The 17,085-nt window shown below is 36.3% G+C and overlaps 1 protein-coding gene across 1 annotated transcript in view; it reads right to left on the minus strand.

Annotated features, from left to right (window-relative positions):
• The window catches only part of Ald1 (fructose-bisphosphate aldolase), a 162,553-nt gene that overhangs the window by 46,193 nt on the left and 99,275 nt on the right, over nt 1–17,085 (minus strand). The window lies entirely within an intron of this gene.

The raw sequence follows: 17,085 nt of genomic DNA on the forward strand, positions 1-17,085 counted from the left end.
TAAAACAGACCTATTTAATAATAAATTCAAGATAAAAATTGTCTTTTTCTAATTGTGCAATATTAATTGAAATATAGAGGTCCAAGGTTCAAATATCAAGCAATATATGCGTGCCACATACAGTTACACATTATTATCACTTATCACAGTAAAGAAAAACATCGTGGGGGAACCTATACGTCTGAGAGATAAAAAAAATTTAAAGGGGTTAAAAATCTTTCAATCCGCAATTGGTGAGCATGGTGTACTGCCCAAATCCCTGTCCTTCTGAGAGTAGATCTGTGCCCAGCAGTGGGACGCCAATGGATTATTTATTTATTGTTTAATGTTAAAAAGGACGGTTATGCATCAATTACACTTATTAACAATCATTATAAATACATTTCTATAGACAGACAAAAATCTAATAGTATATAAAATTCTCGGAAGAATCGGCTACTATCTATTTTTCATACCCCTAAGTGATAAGGGTTGTTCACCCTTAACGTTTTTTTTATTTATATGGCAACACAACGTTTGCCGGGTCAGCTAGTAATAATAAAAAAATAATGTTAATGATGACGTCATGACCTCAAGCTTTTAATTTTTCTTAAACCTGGTCTGACTCTTACATCAGATTCGTCACACCATCTAACCGGTGTGATGATAAGTTTGCTGATGACATCACTATTTTACAACAAATTTTGTTTTATAATAGCGTTGTATCACATCACTTTAATAATGAAGAATTAGTCATATAAAACTGAATTTAAATGGCCAATTTATGATGATGATTAATGAATGAGTAAGGATTTTTTGTTGCGGTAAAAAATTAAAAAAGTTCTCAAAGGTGCGTGACGTGAATTGATTCACATTTGGTTAGCGTGAACTATGGCCTAAGACCTCTTACATTAAGAGGTGACCCATTATACCATTGAAAAGTTATTTTTAGAGTTGCAAAAATCAGAGGACGCAAGTTTACTTTTTGGATTTTAAGGGATCCTCCCTTAACATCCAACATTTTTACAAATTTTCTGTGCGACGAATATTGCTTGATGATTCGATGACTTGTTAAACAATTTGCATCTCTTTTCCTAGATGGCGGAGGGCTAAAATTGTGGCCCTACAAACTTGTATTTATTTTTACATAATCCACCGCTTGTCATCCAAAAAACAAAATCGCGTCTTCTGACTTTCTACTCCAAGGGTCAAAAATTTAACATTACAATGTACATCTCCAGTAATAAGACCTTGAAGGTGGTAGAACCCTTTGTGGTTCGACTCCGGCGGCACCACCGTCACACCTATTTCTGCCTAATAACAGCAGTGTTAGGCGCTGCTGCGTTCCGTTTTGAAGGGTGTGGTAAGGGAGACAGACTTTTCCGAGGCGTTCCAGCTTAGTCCTCTGGAGTAGCGGCGTATCTATTGCCGACCTCAGGTAGAAAAATCTAACCCTATATGGGGTTGATTACAGATGTCCATGGGTGGCAGTAGCCACTTACCATCAGGTGGACTGCATGCTCGTCTGCTACTCCTACATTATAAAAAAAAAAATAAAAAAAAATAAGACATTAATGAGCTAATGATAAAAAGTAATAAAGTAATTTACTAGAAACAATAACTAGGCAAAGTTGTTTGTATTATGTAATTAATTAGAATTAAATCAATTATTATGGAATGTCAATAAAGTATTTACAGAACGTCAGTTACTACGAATTGTTTACTTAAGGCATATTATTATTAATTAATTAGGAAAAAGCTTATGTCGTAGGAGCACTTAGAAGGAATAAACAAATAATAATATTAATGTAATAAAAATAAAATAAGCCTTTATTACTGCACAAGTTACAAACTAAGTATTTTGAGGTTTTACACTTTGAAATTTACACATGTATATGTTTTTAATGTTTTGTTATTATTATTGTTTTCTCTTTTTTTTTTCTTAAAATCTGCAAACTTTATTCCCCTGTAGCAGCTTGTCTTCCGACAAAGGCCTCCTCTAAAGATTTCCATTCATCTCTATCCTTAGCTATCCTGATCCATTGTGGGCCAGCTATCTTTTTAATATCGTCTTCCCACCGTTTCAATTGTCTTCCCCTTTTTCTTGAAAAAGGGGAAAATATTAATGTATTTATTATCAAATACAGTAATTATTTGCTTTAAACAAAATATTCACTAATAATATGAAACTAAACACAATAGAAATAAATGTCAAGTGTATTTTTAGTGAAGTCATAATATTCTTAGTGAACATAATTTGATTTTAAAAATATCAGACATACTTTAGAGCCGCGACTAAAGATTTTTTATTTCCAACTAGTAGTTACAATTCTGTAATATTTTAATGAACACTCACACACTGAATAATTGAAGGTGGTAGAACCCTTTGTGGTTCGACTCCGGCGGCACCACCGCCACACCTATTTCTACCTAATAACAGCAGTGTTAAGCACTGCTGTGTTCCGGTTTGAAGGGTGTGGTAAGGGAGACAGACTTTTCCGAGGCGTTCCAGCTTAGTCCTCAGGGGTAGCGGCGCATCTGTGGCCGACCTCAGGTAGGTATATCTAATCCTATCTGGGGCTGATTACAGATGTCCATGAGCGGCAGTAGCCACTTACCATCAGGTGGACTGCATGCTCGTCTGCTACTCTTATATTATTAAAAAAAAAACACACACATACACTCTGTGTAATACTTTAAATATTTGTATCCAATGTTTTTCTATGTACAATGTTGCAAGAGCGGGGCTCACCTAACACAAGCAAGTAATATTGCTTATCAGGTGGGCTCCAATAACTTTATATATAAGGAAAAACATTGTGGAGAAATAATTATCAATAATATCTGACTTACTTTTAAGACGCACCAAAAATAATCGAAAACATAACAAATCAATATTTATGTGTGTTGTGTAACACATAATTCCTTTCAAATTACACGCGTGTTTTCACGTTGTAAAGTTTCTAGTAAGAAAAACCCATCGTTTACAAACGTGTTTGGTCCGTTGGCCGAATGAACGACCCGTTCATTATATTGTACCATAACATTATATTAAACTAGCTTTTGTTCGCGGCTCTGTCTCAAGATACGACATTGACCCCAGTACCCTTACCATGAGTTTTTACGTTTTGACAAATATGACTGTTTTGATATTTGTTTACGTATTTGCCCATAAAAAATCCAATTAGCGCCCCTAGCGGATTGTGTCAGAACTATAGTGTCAGTAACGTAACATTAAGTGTCTAAATTAACATATTGGCGCTTTATGTTTAGTCTCTCTTTTTTGCGAACATGTGAGGCAGACAAAAATAATTGAGCGCTTACTTATTGTTACGTTTACTCAGTCTACTAAGCAAACGGAACAGAATAATGGATTGAGTAAACGTAACGTAAAATTGTGGGATGTTTTGAAAACTCATGGTAAGGGTACAGAACATGAGAGCAACTTCAAGAATGTTGTTGTCGTTATCAACCCATTTCTGTCCCACTGCTGAGCTTAAGAGCCCAGATTAAGATGGGCTTAGTCCATACGTCTATAAAGTCCACTAATTCGCACTTACTAAGTGCTAATTAATAGACTTTCCACGAATTTGATAACTTATTTTAAAAACGTATGCGTTTAGGTCATCTCACGATCTTTTCCTTAACCATTAAAGCAAGTGATAATTAATTTCTTTGAAGAAAGATTTTCGAGTACGATAACTTTTATGGTTAACCTTCCGGAACGCATATTAAAGTGAGGCTCTACGCAACTTAACCCAATTAAAGTAATCACAATATTTACTATAAATTAATAATCTGAATAAGATTTTCACTCAAAGTTTCTTATATTATGAGTGAACTAAAATACAAAAGATTTGACTTTAGATAGCCCCGACAAGATTCAGCTATTTCTAATAATAGCAATATTCATCATCAACCCATTACTGTCCCACTGCTGGGCACGGTTCTCCTCTCAGAATGAGAAGGATTAGGACATAGTCCATAGCGCTGGCCAAGACAACGTCACGAAAATACATATATCAAGTTACAAAACGTCATGAATTTCGAAATCACAGACAGACATTCAAATGTTAATTCATTTGCATAGATACTGTATTCATTTTGAATACCCACAGATTACTGTAATTTCACATACATTTGGGGAAACCTCGGAATCCCCACGGAGATACCCAGGCTTCGCTTATACCTATTACTTGCGAAACAGGTCTACGAAGGTCATTCACTCGACCATGTTATACAACTTTTGATTTTGAATCAAGTTTTCTGTTTTATTTTTAGGTAATTGTGTCTATAAATAACTTTTTTATACGACCGTGGAGCGTAAGATTTTTGGAATGTACTGCATTTGTGACTATAATTTTTAAGAAAATGTTGTTCGTAAATAATTTCGTGTGTTTTTGTATGTATGTTTTGGATTTCATTGTTTGTTAAGTTTCATTGTTGCTTGGGTTCTTGAAATATATCTATATAATATATAATAATATATTTATCTGTTTATGGCATTTTTTGGCATGCCTACAGTCCAAACGGCTTGACGGGTTTTTTATATATGAGGTGTCGTGGGATTCGTCTAAAATGTAGGTGTCTACAATATGGCTTTCGAATGGAGAAAGACTTTTTAAAATCGGTCCAGTAGTTTTTAAGCCTATTCATTACAACCAAACAAACAAACAAAGTGTTCCTCTTTATAATATTATCTAGTGTAGAAAAATCTCAAAGCTATGTGAAGTCTACCATTACGCACTTGGCCAGCGCGGTGGACTATGACCTCATTATGAAAGGAGACCCGTGCCCAGCAGTGGGAAAGTAATGGGTTGATGATGATGATGATGATGATGATGATGATGACAAAAAATAAATAATTTTATGAAAGTGTTGGTAGTACGGAACCTTTAGTGTGCGAGGGCGATTTGTACTTGGAAAATTATTTAATAATTGAATGTGATCAAATAAGGCAAAAGTGCATGTGGTCTACTTGATAGTAAGCCGCCACAAGACAATTGTAATGAGCTCCATATTGGACAAGAGTATCTGAGTAGCAGTATCTGCGGTTGACCACAGATACGTTGCTACCGCTGAAGACTACATTGGAATGCCTAGTATATTTGTCAAGCCTTCAAGCCATATCAGCGCTAATATGGCTGTTATAAGAGCAATAGTAATGTATACTGCTGAAGACTAAATTGGAATGCCTAGTATATTTATCTCCAAACCCCATCCTTCAAGCCACATCAGCGCTAATTTGGCTGTCATAATGTACAAAACAAATAAAGGTCTGTGGTAATATCTCTTAAGATGAAAATATTAAAGTCGGTCTAGTTGCTAGCTGATAAACGTAAATATGAAACTTAAGTGAATCATCTAGGCCTTTAAGTTATACGAAAAGGATAGACAGACCTCTAGACAACAATACCTAGATTGTACCACAGAGAAGAGGCCCCAATCGATTCACCCTCTAAAATTTCGTAACCAAAAGTTAGCAAAAGTACATAATACCATGTAATTTTTAAACGTTCTAATAAATACGGTTAGTAACGCGTAGTTTTACAGTGGGTAGGTTGAGAGAAAAACCCAAGGGTGAGGTAATACGGGAAACGGCGTGATACAAAACATAAAGTTTATTGACTTAAACACGAGTTGGAGTGGTATTTACAATAAAAAGCATGATAGCGTAGTGGTTAAACTCGGCCTCTTGATCGAAGGGTCTAAGGTTCAAATCCCAAGCACCTCTAATTTTTCAAAATTATGTGCGTATTACAAATTAATTATTAACTTAATATTAATATTATTTATTAATTATCTTATATCTATCTATCTATCTTAATATTAATTATCACTTGCTTAAACCGTGTCGGAAAACATCGCGAGGAAATGCATACCGGAGATATCTTGAAAAACAATGTTTTTAAAGGTATGTGAAGTCTACCAACGCACTTAGCCAGCGAGGTGGACTATGGCCTAATCCTTCTCATTCTGTGAGGACCCGTACCCAGCAGTGGGACAGTAATGGGTTGATGATATACAATACAATGGGTGCACTAGAGTAAGTGCAGTGGCGAGCTAAAACTTGTAGATGACTCATGTTTAGACATGTTTTTATTTTATAAGCTTTCGTCTATTAATTAGCTTTTCCTTACTTAGTTTTCATCTGCATTGTACAGGAACTTTATTAACTACATAAATGAATGAAATGGAATGAAATCGATATTGCATAATGTAAATATATTTTTATTAGTTTATCTTATTATATATCTATCTATTTACAAACTTAAAATCTATATACAATATACACAAAAAATATAATTTAAATAAAAAAAAGAAATATTAAAACTTAAATAATTAAATATAAAACAATGAGTCCAAATCACTGCCTCCCGGTAGAGTTCCAAGAATGCTGGCTGCGTTGCCGCGTTGTATGGCCAAACTTAACTTATTGCATAATTATGTTAATAATAATGACATAATTTAAGGTAGTAAAATCCTTAGTGGTTCAACTCATCAGGCACCATCGTCATTTCTATTTCAGACTCATTACGGTAGTGTTAATCAATACAGTAGGTATAGTCCGCGCCGACCTACTAGTTCTCTGTTGTTGCGAGCAGGTGTATTCATACAATTTGCTATGGCGACGCGATTCATTTCTATATTCAGAGCGGACTAGTAGTTTTACGCGGAATATACCTACTTTGATTTGAGGAGTGTGGTAAGGGATATTAAATTGAAACGCATTACAACTTCGTACTCAAGGGTAGTAACAACGCAACTATCGCTGTCCTCAGGTAGGAATCTAATCTTATCTGGGGTTGATTACAGATGTCCATGGATGACAGTGGCATTATACAGGCCCTTAATAAAATAAAGTAATACCTATGTTGAGGGTTTTCATTGACAATTGTCCTCGTCTTACGCATATTCCGTTTATGCAAACTATGTGCAAAGGTACTTATATTTACATATTTGCACAAAGTACAGTCAGCTCCAAAAGTATATGAACAGATTAAGGTTTCAAAAATATATATACACCTAAGCGTTCTTACGTAACAACTAGCACCATAATTAGATAAACGTCGTAAAGTTTCAAAAGTAGATTAATACTGCAGTGTCAAAAGTAGCTGAACAGTGACATATCATGTGACGTTAGCCATTTTGCACGTATAGTGTTCAGCTAATTTTGACGCTTTACGATTTTTATCTAAATATGATTGTAGGGGTGTTAAGATGTCCCTGTAGTTCCGGGACCAGAATAGTGCTACGGTATCCCCTGCCTGTCATAAGAGGCGACTAAAAAGGGACTTCTGGGTTTGCGGACAGCAAAAGTGGGAGCTCGGACCGCCCGGTCAGCGACCCCGGGAAGGAAGGCGGTATTTGTGGTCGCATACCGTCGTGCACATCAGACGGTGTGGCGAGCGGCATGCTCACCTGGGCGGAGCTTGACGGGGCAACGCGCTAAGAGGACTCCGCTGTCGTTCCTTTGGAGGTCCCGGAGTCCTCTACGCTGCGCCGAGGACGGCCGCCCTTAGTGCGGTAAGAATCCCACATAACCTCGTGTCGCTCCCACGGCGTCGGGTTCCTTCTGAAGGTTTCCCCCTGGTCAACAAAAAAGGGGTATTAATCTTCTTTAAAAGTTTCGGTAAATAGGTATTATTGGAATTTTAATCTGCTCATCTACTCATGAGGCTGACTGTACAGTGTACATACGAGTGCAGTTCTGCACCGGTGTTGGGCTTAAAATAGACTGCATTGACAACCGCGTCACGTGCAGGAATGCCCCGGGTTTGAAGCGTCTGGTTTTTTTTTTGCTTTTTTCTGTAAGTTGCTTTAAGTTAAGCTACGGTTTAAAATTCAATTAGGTCGTACGTAAAGAACTTTATTTATCTTTACTTTTTTTTATAATATAGGAGTAGCAGACGAGCATGCAGTTCACCTGATGGTAAGAGGCTACTGTCGCCCATGGACATCGGTAATCAAACCCAGATAGGATCAGATAATCCTACCTGAGGTCGGCCACAGATGCGCCGCTACCTCTGAGGACTAAGTTGGAACGCCTCGGAAAAGTCTGTCTCCCGTACCTCACCCTTCAAAACGGAACACAGCAGCGCCTAGCAGTGCTGTTATTAGGTAGAAATAGGTGTGGTGGTGGTGCCGCCTGAGTCGAACCACGAAGGGTTCTTCCTACTACTGTAAGTTGATTGGAGTTTAGCTTATACGTTTAAGGTTAAATAACGTCTATCTAAGTTCATGATAAGATTTCCGATATTGTGGGTTATTTTGGAGAATAATTTCTAAATGTTTGAATTATAAATGTTGTACTATGATATTCTTATATACATTTATAAAATAATAATATGGTATATAACAATTAAAAAAATATTACAGAGCCAAAAATTCGGGCTATTTTATTTATTTGGTTTTGATTTTTGATGAATATTTTATTGGAACTTATTATTTATTTATTTTCTAAAAACTTAATAAGGCGCTGCTAGTTTCTCTTGTTTTAGATCTATGAGCTCTATTAGATCTGTGATTGAATATGAGGTACAGGATGGATCTCGTGTGAAAATTGAAGATCCTTGCCTCGAAAAAGCAGGTATAGATAAAGCGTATTCAAAATATTTTAGGTTTATTTTTAAAGGTCTTAGGTACTGCCTATTAGTGTGATATAACAATAATTATCTATACTACCAAACTCACTACTCCGGTATGTTAATATGAGTGCTTCATAAATAAAGCTTAGTATAAAATTTTGAGGACATTATGAAAAATATTTGATTGACAATTATTTTTAAGTTCACACATAAGTTTCTTGTTTCTGCGGTAATAGTATAAGTTCCCTACACGGGGTATATTGACGTAATGACTTACCACGTGATTCGCGCGTGGCAATGACTTAGACAAATCATAGGTAAGCAATATATTGTGGGAAATTTATGCCGTCATATAGTCCTCACATAGAATTCCCACTTCTAGGTCCAAAGGTCCAGTCTTGAGTCAACTTTGAAATGGCGTCAATGTAAGGTGCAAACTTTCTTTTGACTTATCTTATATATAAAATTCTCGTGTCACAATGTTAGTTACCGTACTCCTCCGAAACGGCTTTACCGATTTTCACCAAATTTTATATGCATATTTAGTAGGTCTGAGAATCGGCTACTATTTTTCATACCCCTAAGTGATAAGAGTTGTTCACACTAAACATTTTTTTATTTATATCGCAACACAACATTTGCCGGGTCAGCTAGTATATGTATAAAATAATGTAAGTTAGAAATAATTTATATTATTTCTAATTTTATTTAATTATCATTGTAGTTATTAATTAAATAAGATACATAGCCATACCTTTCCGCCAAAATTGACCACTTTACATATTTTATGTCTTGACATGGACTAAGTATCAGGCAGTATAGTTTAAGCAGACAGATAAATAATATTAGACAAAATCGCAAACCAACGATTTTGTACCAACTAATATAATAGTTACATTCTTTCCTGTGCTCGGCCACAGATGCGCCGCTTCTCCTAAGTACTAAGCTGGAATGCCTCACATAAGTATGTATGTCTCCCTTACCACACTCTTCACACCGGAACACAGCTGCGCTTAACACTGCCGTTATTAGGCAGAAATAGGTGTGGTTATGGTGCCGCTGCATTCGAACTACACAAGATAATATCACTACGTTTTTAGAATGAAATGTGCTTGGGTTATAGTTTGTCATTATCAAAATATAATACCAGTATATTCAGGGCTCATCCATTTTTAAGAACTCTATGAATCTAGTACCTATATATTTCTTACATTGCAACATAGAAATAGGACCTGTAGCATTACCATGAGTTGGCATAGAAACGCCACTATAGAAATGGTAAATAGAAAACTATTGTCATTTTGCTAGTGAATAACATAACTACTATCGTTACGGTATTTCTTGACAACGTCTGTCAAATTAATGACTCATGGGACCGAATTTGTATGGCAATAGATCATAATGACATTCGCTAGCGATTTGATTTCGATAGGTTTTTTACGTATCGAGTTACGTCACTACGGATTTTAGTTCTACGAGTAACCACCAGAGGCGCTGTACAATTTTTCATACATTTATTTTACGCAGTCGCTAGCGAGTAATACTTTTGTAAACTCATGGTAGTCCTACAGACCAGAAACCAGTAAGAAAAGCAATGGAGCTCTTCATTGTTTTACAATGTTGTTGTTGTTCTTCGTTGTCTTGTAACGTGTTGTTGTCAACATGTTGCTCTACATTTAGGTTATTTACCTAAAATATTTTTAACAGACTTCATAATGAGTCAACTCGAGGTAATTAACCATTTATTTATACCGTAGACAGATACTAAAATGGTAAGCTCTACAATAATATTTATGAAGCTCTACATTCGTAATATTGGACGTAAATAAATTGATATCCAGGGATTTACATATTTATGTATTTATTTCTTAAGAAATCATGCAATTAACTATGTAACTGGATAAAATGAGAATAAATCAAGTTTCACACCTTTGATCTATTTCCGTAAACTAGTTTTTTATGTCCAGTGATAGAGTTGTCGTTGACCCATCCCAATACTGGACACGGATCTCCTCTCAGAATGGGGCTAAAAGCTATACTCCAGCACGGAGTGAAGGTGGTAGAACCCTTTGTGTGGACTCCAGCGGCACCACCGCCACACCTATTTCTGCCTAAAAACGGTAGGGCTAGGCGCTGCTGTGTTCCGTTTTGAAGGGTGTGGTAAAGGAGACATACTTTTTCGAGGCGTTCCAGCTTAGTCCTCAGAGGTAGCGGCGCATCTGTGGCCGACCTCAGGTAGGAATATCTAATCCTATCTGGGGTTGATTACAGATGTCCACGTCGGCATTAGCCACTTACCATCAGGTGGACTGCATGCTCGTCTGCTACTCCTATGTTATAAAAAGGCAGGATATACCGTAGTCCTATGCTTCTCCCGGAACTACAGGAACAACTAATGAACTCCTACCAAGTCTACAAAAGCATTTTCGAAGCTCTCAGCACGTTACATTAAACGGTGTCATAATATTTACAAACTTATTCTTCGGGGTTTACCATTTCGGTCGAATTACTAATGTTTTCGAATAACAAAATAAGTAAGAATCCATTGCATAAGAATATGTTATTGTTGTTGTTATTTAGCTGTTGCTCAGGGTATTGCACAATGTTGTATTTGGATTTTCCAAAATGAAAGTGTGTGAAAATGAAACTATAAAAAAGTATGTTTTTGTAAAAGCTTAGTACTTTACATAGATTAGTAAAGATTACTCACTCCTAAAAAGAAAATGTACCCAGTTTTGAGAATTGAAATTGTTGCGTAAAAAAGTTTTGCCACGTCTCCGTGCTAAAATGTCCCTAAAATATGTGAAATAATTAATTATTTATTACGTAAATTACGCAGTATTAGTTATTTATTTATTTGTCAATAATTTAAAAAAAATACTTACTAAGTATAATAAGGCATTTGCGACTTCATTCAATTTCAAGGCGGCGAAGTATCTTTACTAATCTATGGTATTTTATAATAATACAAATATGTACATTAATTTTACCAGCGGCTTCGTATAATACAGTACAAATTTTAAATCCCTATTGTGAGTTGCCTATTGGGGAGTAATCCCCCAGGATTGATTTCAAAAAATGGTGAAATAGGTGTCTCGTTATAGTGTAGGCTCTGTGATAATAAGTCGGTCAATTACTCACGAAAAGTTATGTTTGTAAGTATAGATAGATAGCAGTTGCAAACTCATGAAGGATGAAGTTCCATCCACATCAACTTGACCCGTGGCGGTCCTCCACGGTTTGGTTTGCACGGTCATTTTTGCCGCGTACGTGCAAAATGTGGAATGAAAGGTGGTAGAACTCTTTGTGGTTCGACTCCGGCGGCACCACCGCCACACCTATTTCTGCCTAATAACAGCAGTGTTAGGTGCTGCTGTGTTCCGGTTTGAAGGGTGTGGTAAGGGAGACATACTTTTTCGAGGCGTTCCAGCTTAGTCCTCAGGGGTAGCGGCGCATTTGTGGCCGACCTCAGATAGGAATATCTAATCCTATCTGGGGCTGATTACAGATGTCCATGGGCGGCAGTAGCCACTTACCATCAGGTGGACCGCATGCCCGTCTGCTGCTCCTATGTTATAAAAAAAAAATGAACTTCCTCCCGAGGTATTCCCTCAGGACTATGACATGCTCTTCAAGAGGGGTGTAAAAAGAACTCTGCTTCAAAGCCGGCGATGCATTGGCGACTTTTCTGGTGTTGCAAATGTCCATAGGCGACGGTGACTGCTTACCATCAGGTAGCCTGTTTGTCGTAGCGTTAGGTTAAATATAAAAAAATGAAGATCATATAAGTGGTCGCTGCCGCCTATGGCCTTTTTTAATTAACCCTGGACAAGATAAGATATCAGGCCTGAAGACAGGCACAGGCACGCGTGTACAAAATTTGTCTCTTCCCTTAGATGAGTAAGATACATATCAAAGCCCTTATCACACTTTACAAACAAGAAGACAGTTGTGCTTAACAATGTACTCGTAATATTTAATTGATATTCAGGGTGAATTTTTCAAAGGGGCCCTCAGGGCCAAATCCGAAACTATAAGGATTAGCGAAAAATGCTGAAAGGAGTTACGAGGCCGATTTTGATAAAAACTTACTTTTTTAAAATAACTTTTCCCTAGCCGGGAATAGCACGAGTTCGTTTTGAAGAAAAAAATACACCCTCTATATTATTCCACTATCTGATAGTGCTGCTTATAAGGATCAAAATCTGGGAAGTAATGTTATGTGACAAATTAAAGGAAAAGGAAAATTTTAAGAAAATACATATTTTTCCATACATTGGCATACTAATCCTTAACTATCATCCTTAACTATACTATACTATATCCTTAACTATACTACATCCTATACTATATTTTTCCTTTCCTCATGAGGTTGATACATTATTTCAAAAATTCAGCCCAAAACGCAATAAAAATGAAAAGTCATACATTTCTGTATAATGCCCGTAATAATTGACATATTTGTGGTTTTAGTCATTACTGTATTAGCCACAATATCCTCTTCAATTATTAAATTACAATCACAACATATTACAAATAATCATAACATCAATGTACTGTTATTAACTTTTTGTTATTAAGTTTTTAAACTTTTATTTACGGCGGGAAACGCCATGATTCATATCACACCTCTTACTTCATCATACATAACAAGGAAAATCAGTCTTACATTTATATATATATAAGCTTGTATTCGCTTCAAAGCATTCATTTATTGACAGTCGCTCGAACGACTTGAAATACAAAATGGCGTCGCTAGTCACTTGTCTATTGCTCCTGTGTGTGTTGACTACTATTGAAAGTAGGACTTTAAGGCTGAAAAATATCCCTATCACTCCAGAAGGGATTTCGCTGCGTATTCTTGTGAAAGAAGACCCTAAAACCGGCCTTCCAGTGGCTACACTCAAACTTGCTATGGGTGAGGGTAGAAAGCATGCGACACTAGCGCCACCAACAGAAACTATATCTACAACAGAAGAGATTACAACTAAGGCGGTTACGACAGATAATTTACCCGAAAAAGATGAACAAACGAATGAAGTTGAATTAAACGAAGATGAATCTCCAAGTGAAGTAACGTTTGAAAATCGTTTCGGTATTGGAGATGCGAAGTGCCCTAAGGGACGGAAAAGAATGGGCCGTCTGTGTCATCCAATCGGTTAAGTTATATTTTTTGAAAAAAATATCTCAATACTTGTGTTGAATTGAATGGAATGACCAAGGATTTTTTCATTTTCGAAAAGTTACGTGACTAAGGGTTCATAATAAGTATACGTGTTTATAAATTATGAAGGTGGTAGAACACTTTTTGGTTTGACTCCGGCGGCACCGCCACACCTATTTCTGCCTCATAACAGCAGCGTTTAGCGCTGTTGTGTTCTGCTTTGAAGAGTGTGTAAGGGAGACATTATTCCTCAGGAGTAGCGGCGCATCTGTGGCCGATTCAGGTAGGAATATCTAATCCTATCTGGGGTTGATTACAGATGTGCATGGGCGGCAGTAGTCACTTGCTATCAAGTGTACTGCATGCTCGTTTGCTAATCGTATATTATAACAAAAATGTGGAAGTGTGGTGAAATTTTTATTTATCTATTTATTTTAGTATAAGGATTTGAAAAATATATTTGTTTTGTGAAACTATTAGTACTGGTAATATGTACGTAGCAAGAAAAAATTGAAAAAGAAAAAAGTAATTAAGTAAATTATTTTTTAATATTGTTAATAATTAAGTTGTGTGATTTTAATTTATGTTTTATCCTTGTTGATTTATTAAAAAAATGTTACATATTTTTTTGTTTTTTTTTACACACTTATTATTCCACTTTTGGATTATTTCATATTAAGATTAGTGGAATTTTATTCATATATGTTTATGAATAAAATTGTAGAACATTAGAATTATTGTAGAACTTATATTCCATTATTTACAATACTCTCTTAATTTATAAAAGGTACAAATATAACATATTAAAAATATCATAACTATCAATATCAATAAATTATGAGTAAACAAATAATTAAATATAATAAGCTTCATCCAAATAGTTATTCCTTGAAAGAGTCCCCAAAGCGCTGGCGACATTGCACCGCAGAATAGCTTTGCTAATTATGGGAAATCTAAATTTTTAAATTACAAGTTTTGCATTTTTTTTAACTTAACAAACAACAAAAATTTACATAAAATCGAATGATAGTTCAATTCGATTATGATAAGGAGAAGCAAAACACACAAACAGCGCGGGACAGCATGTACAACATGCTTGTATTTGTGTTCGAGCGGATTGGCTCTTTGACTGACACCTGCGCGGATTAACTTCAGAGCGGACTTGAAGTTTGACGCTGACTATACTATAAACCGTATATTTTCGGAGTTAACATTTTATCACTTAGTAAAGCACGAGGTTCTGTTGTTCAACGATATACATTTTTCAAGTAAATCATTTATAATTGCTCATTAGTAAAATAGCATAACATGGTAAGTATAATAAAATAATGCACATGTGCATCTTTGTATATGCATATGCGCATTGTTTTAATATACGCATGTGTGTAACAAACTCTATATAAAACAGGTTCTACTAGAATAAGTTGCTGGGCTTTTTATAAATGAAAAGAAACAAGATTTTGGACAATATTGCATATGAACTGGTTCTTAGACATCAAATTCATATCACTGTTTAAGGAAATTGCAACTCATGGTCTATTTATATCAACCGACATGGTACGTCAGACATGGTTCGTGGCGAAGTTCAATTCAAATTCAAATTGATATATTCATTTATTCGAAATTGATATATATTAAAAAAAGTTCTCAAAGGTATGTGAAGTCTACCAATTCGCACTTGCCAGCGCGGTGGGCTATGGTAGGCCATTTCTCAAAATGAGAACGATTAGGTTCGTTCTCATTCTGAGAGTAGACCCGTGCCCAGTAGTGGGTCAGTAATGGATTGATGATGATGATTCATGTAGAACGCTTTTTGAAGGTCAACACCACCGCTTCCGAAGGTGTTTCGCTATGGAGAAGAAGCGGCGAAAGAAACACTATAAAACAAAATCATATCGTTCTATACATAGTGTATCGTCGTCAACCCATTACTGTCCCACTGCTGGGCATGGGTCTCCTCTCACAGTGAGGATTAGGCCATAGTCCACCGCGCAGGCCAAATGCAATCTGTATGAATATATTTATATCTTCTGTAAAACCTTCTATCTCCGCGACCGAGACACGGGTCATGTCTGTAAAATTATTGTATATTTAGAAATACATGATTTATTCCGACACGACTTGAAAACTTATAATAATTTTCTACATTAGTAAAACTATTATTTTAATATATTTAGTGTAATATACTTATGTATAATTAAGAAGTAGCAGACGAGTGTGTAGTCCACCTTATGTTAAGTAGCTACTGCCGCCCGTGTACATCAAACCCAAACAAGAACTTTTTTTTTGTTCACGAGGGGGAAACCTTCAAAAGGTACCCGGCGCCGTGGGAGCGACGCAGGGTTATATGGGATTTTTACCGCATTAAAACCCCCCGGTGGCCGTCCTCAGCGCTGCGTAGAGGGCTCCGGGATCTCCAAAGGAACGCAACCGGAGTCCTGTTAGCGCGTTGCCCCGTCGGGCTCTGCCCAGGTGAGCTTGACGCTCGCCGCACCATCTGGTGCGTACGACGGTATGCGACCACACACCGCCGTCCTTCCCGGGGTCGCTGTCCGGGCGGTTCGAGCTCCCACTCTTACGACCCGCAACCCCGGAAGCCCCTTTTAGTCGCCTCTTACGACAGGCAGGAGATACCGTAGCCCTATTCTGGTCCCGGAACTACAGGGACCAGCCCTGGTCTACCTAGAATGCCTTAGAATAGTGTCTCCTTTCAAACCAGAACATAGCAGCGTTTAACACTGCTGTTATTAGGTAGAAATAGACACAAATAGGAATAGAATAATAAATAATCAAACGTGTCTAGAATTAAAATCAGATTATCAATAAAAAATTGACATTAACACCACTAAGTCTACGTAATCTATGACCATGACTAAAATAGAATGAAAAATTAATGGCTAAATTATAACATTAGTCTCACTTTTGGGAATTCCCAAGAGAATAAAACTAACATAGTTGACTATTAGTTGTTTATTGCATGACATAGACGCTAGAATAGTTTTACCATTTCTCATGTACAATAAATCGGGATAAATAAGATATTGAAATGTACTAGCTGTCCCGACAAACGTTGTGTTGAAATATAAATAAAAAAATGTTAAGGGTGAACAACCTATCACTTATGGATATGAAAAATAGATAGTAACCGATTCTCAGTGCTACTGAATAGGCATAATAAAATTTTGTGAAAATCGGTAAAATCGTTTCGGAGGAGTACGGTAACTAACAGTGTGGCACGAGGATTTTATATATAAGATAATTATTATGTTTCATACTGTTTTTATTATATTTTTTTACTTTTTTGGTTTTATTGTGCTTAATTAATGTTTCTCTTTTGCGGTTGTAAATTTGTTA

Source organism: Epargyreus clarus, unplaced genomic scaffold (assembly GCF_041222505.1).
Source record: "Epargyreus clarus isolate Ecla_fem2 unplaced genomic scaffold, WU_Ecla_fem_2.2 ptg000012l, whole genome shotgun sequence".
Classification (NCBI taxonomy): Eukaryota; Metazoa; Arthropoda; class Insecta; order Lepidoptera; family Hesperiidae; genus Epargyreus; species Epargyreus clarus.